This window comes from Canis lupus, chromosome 8 (assembly GCF_011100685.1).
Source record: "Canis lupus familiaris isolate Mischka breed German Shepherd chromosome 8, alternate assembly UU_Cfam_GSD_1.0, whole genome shotgun sequence".
Classification (NCBI taxonomy): Eukaryota; Metazoa; Chordata; class Mammalia; order Carnivora; family Canidae; genus Canis; species Canis lupus.
In genome coordinates this window covers 30,407,115-30,426,653 of record NC_049229.1, presented here as the reverse complement: position 1 = coordinate 30,426,653, position 19,539 = coordinate 30,407,115, and the positions used below count along the sequence as shown (strand labels likewise).

The following is a 19,539-nucleotide window of genomic DNA, read 5'->3' as shown; positions in this document are numbered from 1 at the left end:
AGGACCTGGAAGCAGTAGCACTCTGAGAGAGAGGGATATATCTTGGACCTAGATCCTGGCTTTTATTTATTTGTTTGTTTGCTTTTATTTATTTTTTTTAAGATTTTATTTATTCATGAAAGACACAGAGAGAGAGGCAGAGAGAGAGAGGCAGAGGGAGAAGCAGACTCCCTGTGGGGAGCCTGATGTGAGACTCGATCCTATGACCCCGGGATCATGACCTGAGCAGAAAGCAGATGCTCAACCACTGAGCCACCCAGGCATCCCTAGATCTTGGCTTTTAAATACTATTCTCCATTAAAAGCAACCATGTCTCTGAGTAAATTAATGATTGTTTACTGGACTGGGCAGAGGAGAATATTTTTTGACATCAGAAAGTAAAGAATGTTCAAGAAATTCTGGGAAATATGGAAAGGACATGGAAGCCGGCTTGAAAGACTTCCCACTGGCTTCCACTGGCCAATTAGAGTATTAGAATAAAAAAATAATGGATTGTAACCCATTAAATAGAATAGGAATTCACAAGTCCATACTGATGAATAATGAATACATAAATAGGCAGAAGAGAAAATTCTTACAGTAAAATAGCAATTAATATAAGAAGAATGATGAATTAGAAAAACATCATTTGGCAATTGTAATAGAAATAATTCAGGCAAGAAACATTAGTGGATGCTAAAAATAATGGATTAAAATCTGATGAAAGACAGGATATTTACTTGGAGTCCAAGTATTTCCCAGCAAAGTAATTTTTAATTACAAAAGGAAAAAAATAACCTTACAGTAGAGAATCCTGGCAAGTACTACCTTAATCAGGTAATCAAAATTAATAACACCAGTAATGAGACAATTTAAATTATGTATCACCCAAAAGGATGCAATAAAATGAAAATTTTTGTGATCTATTCTTGACAAAAATCGTAACCATAATCTAATCATGAAGAAACATGGGAAAAACCATATTGAGGGATAATCTACTGAATAATCGGCCTGTACTCTTCCAAAATGGCAAGATCATATAAATCAAACTGAGATATAGTCTCTTTATTAAAGGAGACTAAACAGAAATGGTAATTAAATACCATATGTGATTTTGGATTGCATTTTTTTTGCTACAAAGCAGTGGTTCTCAAAGTATAATTCCAAGACCAGAGCTTTACCCACCACCTGGAAACTTGGTTAGAAATACAAAACTTTAGACCCCATGCCAACCTACTAAATCAGCAAGCCTGGGTTTGGGGCCCAGTGATCTATGTTTAACAAGACCTTCCATTGGTTCTGATGGTCATTACAGCTTGAGATGCACTGCTATACTTGTTGGGGCAATTGTTAAAACTGGGGTAGATGCTTACAATATATCAATGTTAACTTCCTGTTTTACATGTCAGTGTTTTTAGAAGCACATACTAAATTATTCAAGGGTAATGAAAAGTTACACCAGCAATGTATTCTAAGTGAATCAGTAATGAAAAGTTCTTTACAATATAAATGCAACTTCTCTGTATGTCTTAAAAATGCCTAAAATAAAATAAAACAGGAGGGGTTAAGTTATACATTTGTCATATTAGGAAAAAGCCTGACTCATACTCATTCCAACTCTTTTAATGTAATCAAATGTGGCACTAAATACAAAGGATATATATTCCATTACATGTATGGTTAAATCTGCAATGGAAAATAGTTTGTTCTCTTAAGAACCATCTGTGTTTATTTTCAGGTTGAACCAACCCTAAGGTTGCTAACATTCTTTAAAACCATGTTGATGAATGACACAATCTCTGAATCACATCAAAGCAATATGGTTTCTTTGGGGATTCCGTATCAGAGGGAAAACATTTCTGCTGAATAGCATCTGTCTATCCATATGCAGAAAGAGTCAACACGTGAAACTGAAAGATAATTGTTTTCAAATTGGCTAGATGACACACACAGCCCCTCATTCTCAACTGCGTTACTAATTGCCTGAATACAATCCCTGATCTGATTTTTTTTTCTCTCACTGTAGATTCTTTGCAAGACTTTCCATTGCACACAACTAAATACGGCAAGAGCAAAATGTAGCCTGAGAGAAGTACATATGTTGGATTAGATTCAAATATGCAGGGTTTTATCTAGAAGGAAAAATCCTTTTAGAGTTAGAGAGGAAGTGAATCAGTCCCATGGACCTTGGCTAACTGACTGATTCACAAACATTGGTGGTTGGCGGTTGTTTTTCTACTTTTGGTTGTCTACTTTGAAGCCATTATACAACATCCAAATCCCTAGCTCCATTCTTCCTGGTGTTTTGGTGGTCATGCATTTGTTCTGATACTGAGAATGGAGAGTTCCCTTCCAGCCAGCAAGTGTTCCTTCCCCAGCCATAATCCCTCAGAAGAGCTGAATCTGATCAGTTATGTCACAACTGAAGAAGACTACATTTGTTTTAGCAAAGTTTATTTAGAACATCCTGCTGCTAATGTCAGCACACAGATTGGGCAAGTTCCACCAAAATAACTTTCAGACTATTTGTATTCAATTAAATGTTTATTTAAAATTTCCTTTGGGTTTTTACTGCTGTAAATGTATTGTTCATTTTTCACATACCAGGCACTGTTGTTTAGTCTCAAGGGCATTACTTGTTACAAATTTAACAACTGTGACATATTAAAAACAACATTTAGGGAAGAAAGTAGGGTTGAGAGGATATGACCAGATGTTTCCGTGGTGTTTCACCAAAATGTTGCTTAAATGCCAACAAGATTTTAAAAGGAACTTTTTTCCCAAAGTGTACCCACTTGACTGGGCCCTAAATACACTGCTATCATAGTTCTATTAGAAAACCCATTTCATTTTCATTTTAATCACAGTTTTCTTGAAGATACTTAAAATCTTTTCACTCTCATTTTTTAAAATTTACTATGACCATAAAAATAATCATGGCTGTGCCACATGCTAATTTGTGACCCAGATTTTCTTGTTGACTAAAATAGGGATGTGGTCCTTACCTCCTATGATTGTTACAGAAGTTAAGTGACATAACTTACGCAGCACTGTTAGCCTAGTACTTGGTGCACAGTAATAACAAATAATGTTTGTGTTATTACAAACTGTACTAATTATTGTAACAAGCACAAAACCCCACTGAGTGCCCTGGTGTATATTTCATTAGGAAAAATGCAGACTTCCCTGCAAATTTCAATTCAATTTCAGTGTTTTGTGAGATTGTCACTTAGTAGTAGGAGAAGGGCCCGTCAAGAATCAACTTCAGAAGAAAGTCATTATTATTTTTAAATAAGTCTGGTGGTAATTAGATAAGACCTCTCTGAGCTGATTTCTAAATTCAAGAGCAGTTAGAAAAGGAGCCTGCAGGTAAATAGAACAGAGAGATTGTCTGCACCCAAGTGGAGGATTCCAGGTTTGCTCGTCTTCTGTGGGAATTCTATTGATGTCAGAGGGTTAATAGAGCTTTTTAACAGTAGATGGGGGCCCTGGAGTTTCATGATTTGGCCCACATTCAAAAATATACAAAAATATAAAAGTCAGTGAAGCAAATGCTGTTCAGCAGAAGTTTTTCAGGGAAAAGGGATAAGCTTGATCCAAAAATATTTTGGAGGGTGGAGACATTCCAAGCATACCATTCCATGCCTGTGCCAATGGAATGTGGGCACAGCACAGGAACAATGTCCAAGGCTGGAGAGCTTTAGAGGACCAGGGAAATTTTGAGTGAAAAACACAAAACAGTGAACCTGCCCCCAACAAAAACCAAGTATCCCTATTTACAGGTTGAGTAGTGAATTCAAAGTAAATTTTAAGTCCATAAACTATGAATTCCTGAATTTGGTACCAAATAATTGTAGTTGCATTTTGCAAATGTATACCTCTACACTGGTCACACACACATATTCTCTCTATCTCTCTCTCTCTCTCTCTCTCTCTCTCTCTCTCTGAATTGGAAGGAGAGATTAAGTTCCAATTATTACGTTTAAATCCCAGACTGGAAATAACATTTTGTCTCTTTCCATTATCTTTGACTCTAGGCTGGTAAAGCTGCCATAATGAAAATTAAAAATAAACACAAATACGGACTGCTTTTCCATATTAATCATGAAAAGGGAGTAATTCCTAGACATTCACAGACTTTTTGCATAAAGTTTATTTGCTTGTAATGATTATTTGCTTGTTAATGGTTGTTGTATTTTTCTCATCAGTGTTTGTGATCCTTCAAGACATGAGGGGATTTTGATTTTAAAAGATCCCCATTATTCCCAAGAACTATATTGGCCCATAGTTTGAGCATATGGTTGTGTCTGTTTGCAGTTGTTCATCTTCATTCCTCTCTATTGGTAAAACTGAGGAATGAGGAAACTCGTGGTTGTCCAAAGATGACTTAGGATTTTTTAATTGAAAACTTCAGTCAAATGTCTTTCAAGAAATACTTTGCAAAAACAAACAAATTTTGCAAACTGTTTTTACTAAAAGAGGCATTCCCTTTTTCCTTGACCTGATAATCTATTTAACGGAAGATGAACAGTTCAATGTATGGCAAAGAACCATTCCAGAAGTTGCCTGGAAGTGGGATGACTTAGTGTTTCTCAAAGGTGGGGCACAGCTCATCTCAGTCAGAATCCCCCAGGGAGTTTTTAAAACTGCAAATTCTGGGGTCCCACTCCAGCCCTACTGAGTCCAGATTTCCTCGAGTGGGGACTGAAAAGCTGCATGTTTCATTGACTCTGCAGGTGATTCTTAGGCAGGAGTCTCTTCAAAATGGAAATTAGTAGTTATATCTTAAAAGCCAGTAGTGCTTTCTGCCCAGACATTCCCCTAGCTTTGAAGAGAGGGTCAGTGATGCATTGCTTTTGAAAAAATTCCAATTTGATTCATAGAGCAAATCATTTTCCCTCCTCTTAATGTTTTCTTCTAGCTCTGTTTTTCTTCATGGGCTCAATCATCCAGTCTTCACACAATAGAATTTGGAGTTGAACAGTCTACAAAAGGTTGTTGTTATTGTTGGTCATTGTTTTATTCCTAATGCCTCTGCATTACTGGTCAGTGACCATGATCTGCATTTTCAGGCAAGGAAAGTATATATATTAACAACTGAGTCACCTGAACCTCACCAGGTATGGAATGTAGTCTCTTACAATACCTTATCTAGGGCAATGGTTCTTCACCTTGACTGCATGTTAGAATTGCTGGAAAGGTTTAAAACTTTCAACACCTAGGACCCACCTCAGACCAATGTCATCACAACCTCCAGGGGTACAACCCAAGCATCTATACTTTGTAAAGCTCCCCTGGTGACTCCAGGGTGCAACTTAGACCAAAAACTATTGTCCTGGAGCATCTATAGAAAGTGCATTGAAGCCTTTAGGACACCCAAAGGAGATCATCAGTATTTTTCTTTACAGACATAATTTCTCCTATCTGCACTACACTCTAACAGGAGGAGAAAGTTTAGGAGCTATTTCTTATTGAAATGAGAATTTAAAATTTCTTTAGTGTTCAGCCACCATTTCAGAAGATCCAGTGTGAAATGCTACAGTGTGAATGTTGAAGTTGTTTCAAGTGCACACGCATAGACTTATACATGGTGTGAACCATCCCTGCCCACCTACGAAACTCCCCTACCCCAACCTATCACTTTGTCTGTTTCAGAGAATCTATGAAATTTATCGGTCTTTGGCTGTCTTCTTAAGAGCTGGTAACAGATCTCCAGTGAGCTGAAACAGGAAAAGTTGTTTTAAACCATTGACTGCTTAATAAATTAGCACTAGACGGCTCTTAGCCTAATTTATCTCTGAAAGCCAGTTTCCCAGGGTATCAGAGCAATACCACAAGAAAAATTATTTCCATTAAACACCACAAAAATGTCTTTCCTGTGATACTTCATTGAAAGGGTGACATGTATGAGATTCTCAGTCACAAAACAGGAAAGAAATGTTTGAAAGTTAAATTAAAAAGTAAAGCACAGTTAAGATTTTATTGAGCTTAAACCCCATTCCTACCCCCTAAACATATAAATCTGTTCTGTGTTCTGTGTCTCCCACTCAGATGGGTGATAAATTTTGGATGCTGAATTCTTCTGTCTCTAAAAATAACGTTTACCTAAAGTGAAGTGCAACATCTGGGTCCACTGGGGGAGCATGAAGTGGCCTTTCAGGTTAATTATTTGTGTGGTCAGGTTAGATTTCCCAACCCTGAAAATGATACCAGTTTTGTTTCTCTTGGCCCCTACCCACCACAGGTAAAGACTCCTGTCCCAGTGACTTTCCCATAGGTCTGCTTCTTCATGCAGAATGTTGCCATCAATGCCCCAACATTGAGGAAGTAGAATATTTGTCACCTGCTCTCTGACCTGAAAGACATATTGTGCCCCGAGGTCCCTCTGTTACTGTGGTTAGGAATAGAGTGAAGAATCACCCCACTGCTGTCAGAGTGTGCCATCAGAACAGAATCAGAGGTCCCTAATATTCTCAAAGGAATGTCTCTTTGCCATCTCCATCAAAGGGTATGTCTGCTTATCTAGATCAGAGAGTAGATTGTGATGGTCATGTGCATTTTTAGATACTACCCAAGTAGGGGAGGTAACAAGGCTGGCATTAAGTTGACCATAAAAAGAACTCTTTCCCTGACCTTTCTAACACTCCATATTCCAAAAGAGGCTAATACTGTGGAAAAAGAAGCCTTATGAAGGAATGTAGTGAGAGCAACCAGATGTCCAGGGTGATCCTAGGAAATGATGGTCTTTAGTTATTATTTTAAAAAATATGAATAAGGGATGCCTGGGTGGCTCAGCGGTTTAGTGCCTGCCTTTGACTCAGGACATGATCCTGGAGTCCTGGGATCAAGTCCTGCATCAGGCTCCCTGTGTGGAGCCTGCTTATTCCTCTGCCTATGTCTCTGTCTCTCTCTCTCTGTATCTCTCATGAATACATAAATAAAATCTTTAAAAAAATAAAAAAATATGAATAAAATCACAGCTTGAAATAAATTTTTAAAATCTCTAGATCTTTGTATAAATTTGAGTCCAAGCATTTTCATCCATGGCATAAATTTTTCCAGACATTGACTAGAGACTTGGGAGTTATCTTTCCATTTTTCTCCTTTCCCTACCAAATTCTGTTAATTCCTCTCTCTTTTCCATTTTCTTGGCCACTTCCTCTCTTTAAGCTTGATTGTTTCATTTTGATCTATTGTAAAAGGCTCCTTACTCATCTCTAGACCTTTAACTTTTCAGAATTAAAGGTCATCCTATACACACCATCACCAGAGCAAGCTTCTTGGATTGTTGCTTTGCTCAAATCACTACTCTCTTTAAACTTACGTGGTGACTCACCCATTGACTACTGAATAAAATCATGACAACTTATCCTGGTATTCAAGGCCTTTTACCGTTTGGTTCCAAATTATGCTTCCTATTTTATGCTAATGCCCATGCTCTAGCAAAGGACACCTCCACAGCCCCTTATTTCTTAACCTCATCTTGCCCTTTCTTACCTCTGGTTTTCTCTCCACCTGGACTGTCACTTTCCCTCATCTGTTATTCATGAAATCTTGCTTCTTTTCCTCTAAAACTCACTCAGAAGCTCCCTCTTTCTTTTGTAAAGTCTTTTCTCGCCACTTTAGTCAGAAACTTTCTTTGCCTCCCTGTCCTCTAGCATTTGATTAGAGCTAATCTCAAGGCTCTTAACATGCATTGTCTTGTACTATAGTTATTGGGTACCTTGTTTAGCCTTCTCATTGAAATTTCTGGAGGGTATAAACCACATCCTTATTCTTCAACATGCCTTGTACATGTTGGAGGATGAGTGAGTAAATGAATAAAGTTAAATACTACTTCCTTCCCTTCTTAATCCTTACACTGAAAAAGTATGGTGTGGGACATAGGCCCTGGAAAATTCTCTAGTACATCTTATTTGTGGGTAGTCAGGAGACCTTGGCATATCTGAATTCAGATCAGTTTTCCCAAGACTATGTATGTATGTAGAGGCTTATCTTAATGAGCAGTTACTCCCGGGTCTTTGGAATTTCAGGGATGGAAGGGGGGGAAAGGTGTGGGCCTGTAGTCATAAAACATGTATTTTAAAAAATTTAACCAGAAGTTGCATAACTTTCTGAAAATTTGAGGCTCAAAGCTGGCAGGTATGTGGTGCAAGTGGCTTGGGTGCTGCTGAGTCGGTTTACCTTTGGCATGCTTATTCTGGAAACCTGGCCGCAAGACTTGGGCAGATCATTAATTTATAGGCTGAAAGGCAAAAGACACTTAAAAGAAAAAAAGATACTTCAAAGGATTAAAATGGTGCAGTACAAGATGGCTTAATATAGGTGAATAATAGGCCCTCACATACTAACTTCTCTTTACTCAAGTTATTTTTTCAAGCAGAGATTTTGGGGTAAATGTGAGCCATCACAACTTTCTATGTAACCATTATACATAACAGCAATGTAAATCAGATCCTTTGTTTCTCTTATTTCCCACAGTACCATGACTGTTAGCATTAACAAAGTTCTAGACATTGTTCAAAGATTGAAGGTGAAGATGAATTAAGTGAATAGTTGAGGCCCTTAAGGTTTTCCTTTTAAAAAATTTTAAAATTTATTTATTTTAAATGATTTTATTTATAAATTGACAGAGAGAGAAAAAACAAGCAACGGGAGTGGCAGGCAGAGGGAGAAGCAGGCTCTCTGGGAGCCCGAAGTTTTTCCTTTTTAAAAAATATCCGTTATTGAGATGAACTTGTCAATAATGACCTGTATTATCTCTTAATTCCATTTTGCCTAGGTAGCCTCAAATTTTTTTATTTGTAACACAAGAGTAATAGTAATTTTGCCTATTCTGTAGGATTATAACGAGGATTGAATAACAAATGTGAAAAGTATATTTAAAAAAGATTGTGTACCTTCTGAAGCACTGTGCATATGTTTGCATGTTGTAGGAATGTGTGTGTTATTCAAGTAATGCAGCTGATTATTATCTAGCTTATATTAGCTCTTGGAGCCATACTTCTCGTCAGACCACTTTCAGTTTGTGTAAATAGGTAGATAGATAGATAGATAATGGATTGATAAGTGGATAGATGAATGGGTCAAGTATAAATGTACAAATACTTATGTTTCTATTTTAAATATATAATTAACAATTATACTTTATCAGATAATTAAAAATTTAGAAGTGAATCCAAACTAGGAGATTAGGTTGAATGGATTTTACAAATACTGTTTGTTTGGTGTTAAATATGAGTTTAGGTTCTTTCAATAGTTGGGAAATGTCCTCTAGTACAGTGCTTTCTAAATATGGTCTATGGGCCCTTGTTGGTACATAAATTAATTGTTCCCAGTAGCAGTAATAATGAGCACATGGCCTAGTTTACTACCTTTATTCCCCCATAAAAGTTTCTTGGTTTCTATCCTGGCACAAGGTGGTTAAGTCCTCATGAACTGACAAACAATAGTTTGTCAGCTGTAGTAGCACTGCTCTAATAGCAATAGATACCTTGCTATTGGGGCATTCATTCATTCCTTCAACAAACATGTCTTGGGGACCATATTAGTTATGGTAACCCTAGACATTGTAGCAAATAAGTCACTTATTTGAGCACCTACACTTAATGTAATAAAAACCTATTTCTCAGAAGCATTATAGTCTATGCAGGTGCTCTTCATCTGGTGCCTTTCTCTGTGGTCCTTGGGAAAGTGGCTCCTTCTGTCTTGTGGCCCACTCTTTTCTAGTCTGCAAGAGTACTCTGCATTTGGATAGCAATAGGAAAAGAGGTGATGGGGAAGATGAAGCCTTAACCATTAATTTTAACTACTACATATTTTAACACATCATTTCTCACATTCTCTTTCTGAGGACAAGTGCCCTCCCATATCCCCATGCAAAGGGACTGGAAAATATAATCCCTGGCTTTGTAGACACTTATGCTTATTTTGTTTTGTTTTGTTTTAGAGAGAAAGAGCACATGCATGGTGGGGGGTGCAGAGGAAGAGGGAGAGAATCTTAAGCAGACTCCATACCCAGCATGGAGTTGGACATGGGTCTTGATCTCAAGATCCTGAGATCATGACTTGAGCCAAAACCAAGAGTCAGACACTTAACCAACTGATCCACCTAGCCACTTTGGCTTTGTGGACACTTCTGAGTATTACCATTTCATTAGGGAAGGGGAGCAAAATATTTTGATGGTCACCTAAAGCAATGTTTCTCAGACCATCTGTGGTGAAGGATCAGTTCTGTTTTTAAAAATTTTCAATCTATCACAACCTAATACTTGAAAAAAATCCTATAAAAATGAATTTATAGAAAATTAAGTCAAGGATATACAAAATAAAATTAGTTTTTATAATTAGATTCAAAAAATTAATTAATTAATTAAAAAAACAAAATTAGTAATTTTTATTAGAGTTTCTCTACTTAGCTCATTGAGGACTGATTGGTAGCATCACACACAGACTGGCGACATTTATGAACCACACTTGAGTTGTGTAGTTCTAGATTTCTGGAGTTAAAATCAATAGTGAACGTGGAATTTTTTTCATGTAGGGCAAGAGACAATAAACAAATTAATAAATAAGGTTATCTTATGGTAGCAATAAGCATTATGAAGACATGTGGCCCAGGGTCTTCTAGAGAGAACTTCTTGAAGAGGATCTTTGTTATGATCAAGATAGAAGAGGAAAACATATTTAGAACAAAAAGATACAACCATATTTAAATTTGTTATGCTTCATTTTAATTTCTGACTTCAAAATTTTCATAAGGATTCAGAGGATAGCCCTTCTAAAAAAACAAAAGGTAATATAAAATATTTTAAAATCTTTCTCTTTTCCTAAGATAACATACATATTAATTATTTTTTAACAGCTTTATTGAGATATTATTCAGAAACCCTGTATTTAATTTAAGGCATAGAATCTAATAGTTTATAATATACTTACAGATATGCACCCAGCCATCACCACAATCAATTTTAAAAGGTTATCATTATCTCAAAAAAACGCACGACACTGAAACAACCCTGTTCCCTTTAGCTGTCAAATCCATATCACCCATTGCACCCAGCCCTAAGCAACCACAAGTCTACTTTCTGTCTTTTGCCTATTCTTGACATTTTCTAATTGGAATCATATAATATATGGTCTTTTGTGACTGACTTCTTTCAGTTAATGTTTTCAAGGTTCAGCTATGTTGTAACATGTATAAGTACTACATTCCTTTTTATGATGGAATAATATTCCATTATATGGATATACCACATTTGTTCATCCATTCATCAGTTGATGGAAATATGAGCTGTTTTCATTTTGGGGATATTATAAATAATGCTGCTATAAACATTTGTATGAGTCCTCCAACTGTATTCTTTAAGAGTATTTTGGTTATTATGAGTCCCTTGCAATTCCATATGAATTTTAGGAACAGTTTAAGAATTCCTATAAAAAAGTCAGCAAGGAAATAAAAGTCAGCAAGGATACTGATAGAGATTTTGTTAAATGTATAGATTAATTTGAGGAGTATTGGCATGATAACAATATTAAATCTTCTGATTCATGAACATGGGATATTTCCATTTATTTATATCTTCTTTAATAATGATTTCTTTTGGGATGCCTGGGTGGCTCAGTGATTGAGCATCTGCCTTTGGCTCAGAGTATGGTCCCAGAGTCCTCGGATGGAGTCCTGCATACGGGGAGCCCACTTCTCCCTCTGCCTATGTCTCTGCCTCTCTCTCTGTCTCTCATAAATAAATAAAATCTAAAAAAAAAACAAAACAACAAGAACAAAAAGATTTTTCTTACTAGTCATTTCTAATTTTTAGAGTATTCAGTTTTGCACTTTAAAAAAATCTATTCCTAAATATTTTTTGATGCTATTGTAAATGAAATTATATTCTTAATTTAATTTTTGGATTATTCATTATTAGTGTATAGAAATACAATGGATTTTTGTATATTGATCTTGTATTTATGACCTTGCTGAAGACATTTATTATTCTAAATTTTTAGTGGATTCCTTAGGATTTTCTGTATATACAAGTTCACATTATCTGCTAATAGAGATAGTTTTACATTTTCCTTTCCAGTCTAGATGATTTTTATTTCTTTTTCTTGCCTAATAACCTTGTTCAAACCTCCACTATAATGCTGTATGGAAGCAGTGGGAGTGGACATCTTTGACTTGTTCCTGAACTTAGAAAGCATCCAGTTTTTACCATTAGGTATGATGTGTGGGTTTTTGTGCAGGCCCTTTATCAAGGTGAGAAAGTTTCCTTCTATTCCTAGTTTGTTGAATATATTTATTGTGAAACGGTTTTGGATTTTGTGAGATACTTTTACTTCATCTTTTGAGATGATCCTGTGGCTTTTGTTTTGTATCCTATCAATATGATATATTAATTGATTTTCAGATGCTAAACCAACCTTGCATTCTGGGAAAAAATCCTAATTGATCATCCTTTATAATTCTTTTTATGTGGTACTGGATTCAGTTTGTTAGTGTTTTGTTTAGGATTTTTGTATCCATGTTCATAAAAGATACTGGTTTGTAGTTTTCTATGAAATTTATGTCTCGTTTTGGTTCCTAGGTAATACTGGTTTCACAGAGTGAGTGAAAAAGTATTATCTCCTTTTGCATTTTTTGGAATACTTTTTGAAGAATTGATTTTAAATTAATTTTAAGGAATTAATTCTTTAAATATTTTGTAGAATTCACCAGTGACAGTTGATTTTTAGTGTTGTTCAAATCTTCTATTTCTTTGTTGACCTTCTGCATTTGTTCTATCCATTATTGAAGTATTGACGTATCCAACTAGTGTTATTGAATTGTCTATTTCTCCCTTCATGATCTTTGCTTTATGTATTTTGGTGCTGTTTTTAGGGTTATATACGTTTATAGTTATATCTTCCTGATGAATTTATCTTCTTTATACAAAATGTCTCTATCTCTAGTAATGTTTTCTGTTTTAGAATCTATTTGGCCTATTAGTGTAGCCACCCCAGATTTGCAGTTGCTCTTTGCATTTCATTTCATTTTCATTTTCCATACTTCTACATTCAGTTTATTTGTATCTTTGAATATAACATGTGTCTCCTATAAAATAATATAATTGGATCCTGTTTTTTTTTAATCCAGTATTTTTTAATCTAGCCTTTTGCTTGGGTTGTTATACTATTCAAATTTATTTTTTATTTTATTTTACTTCAAATTGTATTTATTTGACAGAGAGCACAAGCAGGGGGAGTGGCAGGCAGAGGGAGAGGGAGAAGCAGGCTCCCTGCAGAGCAGGGAATCTGATTCAGGGCTCAATCCCAGGACCTTGGAATCATGACCTGAACCAAAGGCAGACAATTAACCAACTGAGCCACCCAGGTGCCCCTATACTATTCACATTTAATGTGTTTATTGATATAGCTGGATTTTGTCTGCCATTTTACTCTTTGTTCTCTATATGTCTCATATCTTTTTCTTTGTTTCTCCTATACTGCTTTGTTTTGCATGAAATGAATATTTTCTAATGTAGCATTTTAATTCTTGCATGATTTTTCACTATTTTTTGAGTTATTTCCTTAGAGTTGCTCTAGTGCAATATATATATATTTATATTTATATATAGCATATATATGTATGCTTATCAGAATCAACTTCAAAAAAAACCCCACAAAACAACAAAAAAGAATCAACTTCAGATTTAAGCTTACTTAGTTGCAGTGAGATATAGAAACATTTATATAGAGCTATATTGTCTTCTCCTTTTTGTTATATATGTTATTTTTGTTATATATATAATTGTTATACATATTCTGTAAATATTACAAACTCAACAATACAGTGTTAAAACTCTTACTTTACATAATTTTATGACTTTTTAAAGATTTTACAAATATCTTCTCCCATTTGGTACGTTGCCTTTTGTTTTGTTGATGGTTTCCTTTACTATGCCCCCAATAGTTTATTTTTGCTTTTGTTTCCCTTGCCTGAAGAGACATATCTAGATAAATGTTGCTAAGGCTAATGTCCAAGAGATGGCTGCCTATATTTTTTTCTAGTTTTATGTTTTCAGGTCTCACATTTAGGTCTTTAATCCATTTTGAGTTTATTTTGGTATATGATGTGAGAAATTATTCCATTATTTTGCATGTAGCTGTCTACATGTTTTCTCAGCACCATTTACTGAAGAGACTCTTTTCCTCGTTGTATATTTTTTACTCCTTTGTCATAGCTTAATTGACTATATAAGCATGGGTTTATTTCTGGATTCTTTCTTCTGTTCCATTGACCTATTTGTTTTTATGCCAGTACCAATACTGTTTTGATTGATACAGCTTTGTAGTTTATCTTGAAATCCGGTATTGATATAACTCCATCTTTGCTCTTTCTCAAGATTGCTTTGACTATTTGGGGTCTTTTGTAGTGCCATACAAATTTTGGTGTTCTTAGTTTTCAGCATTTTTACTACAGTGTGTCTATTTGTGAATCTGTTTGTATTTATCTTACTTGAAGTTACCAAGCTTCCTAGATGTGTAAGTGAATGTTTTTCAATAAATTTGGGAACTTTTTGGCCATTATTTCTTCAAATATGTTTTCTGCCCTTTCTATTTCTCCTTTCCTTCTGGTACTCACATATGTATATAATGATATTCTTAATGCTATCTCTCTTATCTCTGAGGCACTTTTCATTTGTTTTTATTCTTTTTTCTCTTTGTTCCTCAGATCACATAATCTTTGTCTATTATCTCAAGTTTGCTCATTTTTTTTCCTGCCAGTTCAGATCTACTATGTAGCTCCTCTAGTGTATTTTTACATTTCAGTTATTATACTTTTCAATTGCAAATATTCATCCCCCCATAAGCTCTGTCTCTATTGATATTCTCTATTTGATGTATCACTGTCATCATGCCTTCCTTTTACTTCCATAATCATGATTTTCTTCAGTCCTATGAACATATTTATAATGTTTACTTTGAAGTAATTGTTCATTAAATCCAAGATCTGGTCGCTCTCACAGGTAGTTTGTTTCCCTCTTATTTTCTGGTGTAAAGAGCATACTTTCTTATTTCTTTGTGTGTCCCATAGTTGTTTTTTTTTTTTTTTTTTAAGATTTTATTTATTCATGAGAAACACACACACACACAGAGAGAGAGAGAGAGAGAGAGGCAGAGACATAAGCAGAGGGAGAAGCAGGTTCCCTGTGGGGAGCCTGATGTGGGACTTGATCCCAGGACCCTGGGATCATGCTCTGAACCAAAGGCAGATGCTCAACTACTGAGCCACCCAGGCATCCATCCCATAGTTTTTTTTTTTAATGGAAACTGGACATTTTAGATAATAGAGTGTAGCAACTCTAAGTATTGGTCCCGCACTTTGGGGCTTGTTTTTGTTATTTGCTTGTTTATTTGTTTAGTGACTATCTGTATTACTTTAGTGAAATCTATTTCCTCCCTACAGTTTGACGTCACACAGCCTTAGGTGTGCCCACAGTCACCCTGAGATGAAAGTGGTTTTGCAGGGCTCTCTTAGATGGTCTCTTTTTCTGATTACAATTAGCTATTAAGTGCCACTAGTTGCCGGCTGATTGCTATATTGTTTTCAACAATACTGGTGTGTAAATTGCTTTATTAAAGTAACCTAATCAAATTCTGGCTCTTTTGAAGGTGTTGTAGAAGTTAGTATTAGAGATTTGTTCTGACTCCAGTTGTGCTTCCCAGTTCTTTTCAGCAAATTAGTCAGTTTATAGTTTAGCATTTATCTCTAATGAGCCTATCAATCCCCTTCCAGTTTCCTTTTACCACAGATTCTGTTTTGGGGAGTACCCTTAGGGTTGAACTTCACCACTTTCTATTGGGAATGAAGTCAATTCCTTGGGGAGAGATTTGGAACTATCTGTTGAAAGGCCTGTTTGGATTTTGTAGACTACTTCTCCTTGGCAAAATTTCGGAGCCATGGCTTTGCTCGAGGTGAGGACAAGGCACACTTCTTCTTCTTCTTTTTTTTTTTTAAAGATTTATTTACTTATTTATTTATTTGTTTGTTTGTTTATTTATTTATTTATTTATGATAGAGAGGCAGAGACACAGGAGGAGGGAGAAGCAGGCTCTATGCCGGAAGCCCAACATGGGACTTGATCCCGGGACTCCAGGATCACACCCTGGGCCAAAGGCAGGTGCCAAACTGCTGAGCCACCCAGGGATCCCCGAATGGCACACTTCTAAATGACATCCTTACTTTGGAGTTGAGCACTCAGTGGATGGGGTAGCAGCCCTAGATGTTCTTGGTTTGCCTCTCTTGTCATGGAATCCTTGACCCACAGACTGCAGCAAGGGCATTTAGGGTCCCAGTTCACAGTGGCACCATGTTCAAGGTAAGGGTTTTATCCTATTCATGGAGGCTGAGTAGAAGGTGAGAGGCCTCCCCTTCCACCCCCAATTGGGTGTGTTCTCCTAGAACTTAGCCTCAGCAAGCAACAGGTAGCTGAGGTAGGATGAAAACTGCTAGCATTCTGCCCTTATTGGGAAGATATTTCTCTAACTAGAAACTCAGAGGAGAGGGTTTTCTGTATTATTGGCCATACCAGTCTGGAGTGGAATTTCTATCTCAATGCTGGAGTTGGAGAGAGGATGTAGTTTTTCATTCAGATCCCACAGATTCTTGCAGTTCTTATTGGGATTTAGATATTTTTTTTTTTTAAAGATTTTATTTATTTATTCATGACAGAGAGAGAGGCAGAGACACAAGCAGAGGGAGAAACAGGCTCCATACAAGGATCCTGATGTGGGACTCGATCCTGGGACTCCAGGATCACACCCTGAGCCAAAGGCAGACGCTCAACCGCTGAGCCACCCAGGCGCCCCGGGATTTAGATATTTTTGAATAAATATTTCTTTATTTGCTCTATGCCCTTAGGACCATGGACCGTTTCCAGAGATTTTAGGTGTTTTTTTTTTCCTAATTATAATTTTCACCATTTTCACAGGGGAATGATTCTGTGGAGCTTCTTGCGGTATCATTGCCAGAAGTAAAAATCTTATATGTTAATTTTTTCATTTTCTCACTCACTCAATTTTATTGAGTGTGTTATGTGTCTGGTGCTGTGGTAGGAGCTGAAGATACAATGGTGAATAAAACAGACCTGGAACTTGCTGAAGTAGACAAGACAAAAACAAAACAAAAAAGGATTATAAACCACTTGGGCAAACATGCTCATTGCATTTTGAATTAATAATGAATGAACAAGTGAATTATATGAAAAAATCTTAAGGAAACTATGGAACTAGGAAAGGCCTGTTGGATTTTGCTATCAATAGATTACTAGGACTATTTTTTAAAGTGTTTTTATTTTTTTTTTTTCCTTTTTTTTTTAATTTTTATTTATTTATGATAGTCACAGAGAGAGAGAGAGGCAGAGACACAGGCAGAGGGAGAAGCAGGCTCCATGCACCGGGAGCCCGATGTGGGATTCGATCCCGGGTCTCCAGGATCGCGCCCTGGGCCAAAGGCAGGCGCCAAACCGCTGCGCCACCCAGGGATCCCTTAAAGTGTTTTTAGTAGAGCACCATAGACAGAAGCTCATGCCATCTGGCTAAAGAGTGAATGAGAAGAATACAAGTAGGCAAAAGATGTGTTAGCTATTCTTGGAGGAGCTCAATTTTAAAGGAAAAGAAGGGAACATTAGCCAAAGGGTTAACAGACTTTTTTCTTTTACCAATTCTACCCAGCACTGTGCTCCAAAATTTTCAAGAGAAAGGGATATATACTTCTTGTGTCCAGTTGATTTCTCTTGCTCTAATTCTGTGCTAAACAAGCAAGCAGATGATTTAGCTTCTCAGGTGTGTCTGCATACAGACAAAAACAAATGAAATGAACTAATTAGAAAAATTGAGAATTCAGTCTATTGAGAATTTGTAATTCTCATTATAAAGGAAGTAATTGGCATTTGATCCCTGTGGTTTTGAATAGAATGAGCTGACCTTCCTTGGTCTTATCACCTCTAGACAAAACTGATCTTGTCTGCAGAGCAAAGCTCAGACCTGGAGCAGGGGTTCTCCTTGTACCTATCTGTACCAAACTCAAGCCACACTTCATGTTCTAAAACCATAGGACTTGCTAACTGAAGTATTTACATTGTGTTTTTATCAAATAACTTAATAGCAAAGATGGATTTCTTTGAGTTCTGCCTAGTATTATATAATGGGATCATCTATTATCTTTCTGGCAGACATTTTTAGATAAAGAATGGAACTTTGCTAGCAGTTGTTGTTGAGAATGAACTTTCCTAAAGTTAAAATGAAATGTGAAAAGAAATTAAAAAGGTAATGAATGATGGCATGTGAAGGCCAGAAGATAAAGTTACTATCTTGGATATTAGGCAGTAGGTGAAAGGTAGCTAAAGACAGTAATGGCTGAAGAAGTAGAGAGATCCTAAGGAGAAGAGAGGGATAAATGGGGTGGAGAAATATTAAAAGAAAAGGCAGAGTCAATGAGTTGTAATGGTACCTACTTTGCCCAAGTACAAAGTCTCTTCTGTGTGTCCTGACAAACACTGAAAATCAGTTTTCACAAGGGGGCACTTCTAAAGGCATCCTAGTAAGCAATATACTAGAGTACGGTTTTCTTTTCTGACTTGGGTTTTTACCCTAGCATGAAATAAGTTTCCATTTATTCATTCAAATATTTATTGACCCTACTAGATGTCAGTCAGGGGGCTAGGGACCAGGGACATAAGCAAGAGCAAGATAGATAGAAAGGTAACTAATATCAGGTTAATTGGCGGTTATTATTCAGTGTGATAATGTGAGGAAGTACTTGGAATTATGGAAGCAAAGGGGCTTCTAACCCAGACTTGGCAGGTAAATGAGGGTCCCCCAAGGAAGGTTCCCTATTAGGCTAGAATCTCTAACATCCCTAGAACCTAGCACAGTGCTCATCATGTGATAGAAGCTCAATAAGAATAAGATGAATGATTGAATTAATCAAAACCCATCTTTACTTCATTTGCTTGGTATGGAAATAATCCCAATAGGAGAAATCATCCCAAATCATATTCTTTAATTCTTAGTGTTTTCTTATGAGAAGAGAACAAACATATCTGGATTACTGATTAATTAATCTGTCATTTATTTGCCCTTGAAGTTTCATGAATATCAAAATTTTAGAACAAACTTCCAAGCAATTGCTGTAGCAACTAATGTCAATGAAATGTCAAGAAAGTGTAGAATAGATCTTTTAAAAATCAAGGGAAAAGCAATATGTAATGGAAACATTGAAGTGCAAAATATGTTGGGCCTTAATTCAGTGAGGCAAGTGAGGCATTAGTGTTTTCACTGGATATTTACAGATAGTTGAAATAGCTAAGAATCACTTGATTATTATTTGCAGCTACTTCCGTGCACCACAGAGAAACTAGCTGCCAACCCTTCTATTCTAGTGGCTAAAGTTTGGAAAACAGACAAAACTAATGGCTTCAGAGGAATATCCTCATATTAAAACTCCCACAAATAGTGTGATACGAGGCAAGGAAAATAAATTTCAAACGAAAAGATTTACCACTTAGTAGCTTTTGTGAT

General features: G+C 36.2%; 1 long non-coding RNA gene across 33 annotated transcripts in view; it reads left to right on the top strand.

Moving 5' to 3' along the window:
- The window catches only part of LOC119876491, a 309,631-nt gene that overhangs the window by 196,838 nt on the left and 93,254 nt on the right, over nt 1-19,539 (top strand). For 2 of the 33 annotated variants that reach the window (XR_005363294.1, XR_005363275.1), the window contains one exon: nt 2,006-2,537. The exons of the other annotated variants lie outside the window; for them this stretch is intronic. This is a non-coding gene — a long non-coding RNA (uncharacterized LOC119876491). Of the gene's footprint in view, nt 1-2,005; nt 2,538-19,539 lie in introns of those variants that run through there. 33 annotated transcript variants of the gene reach the window in all.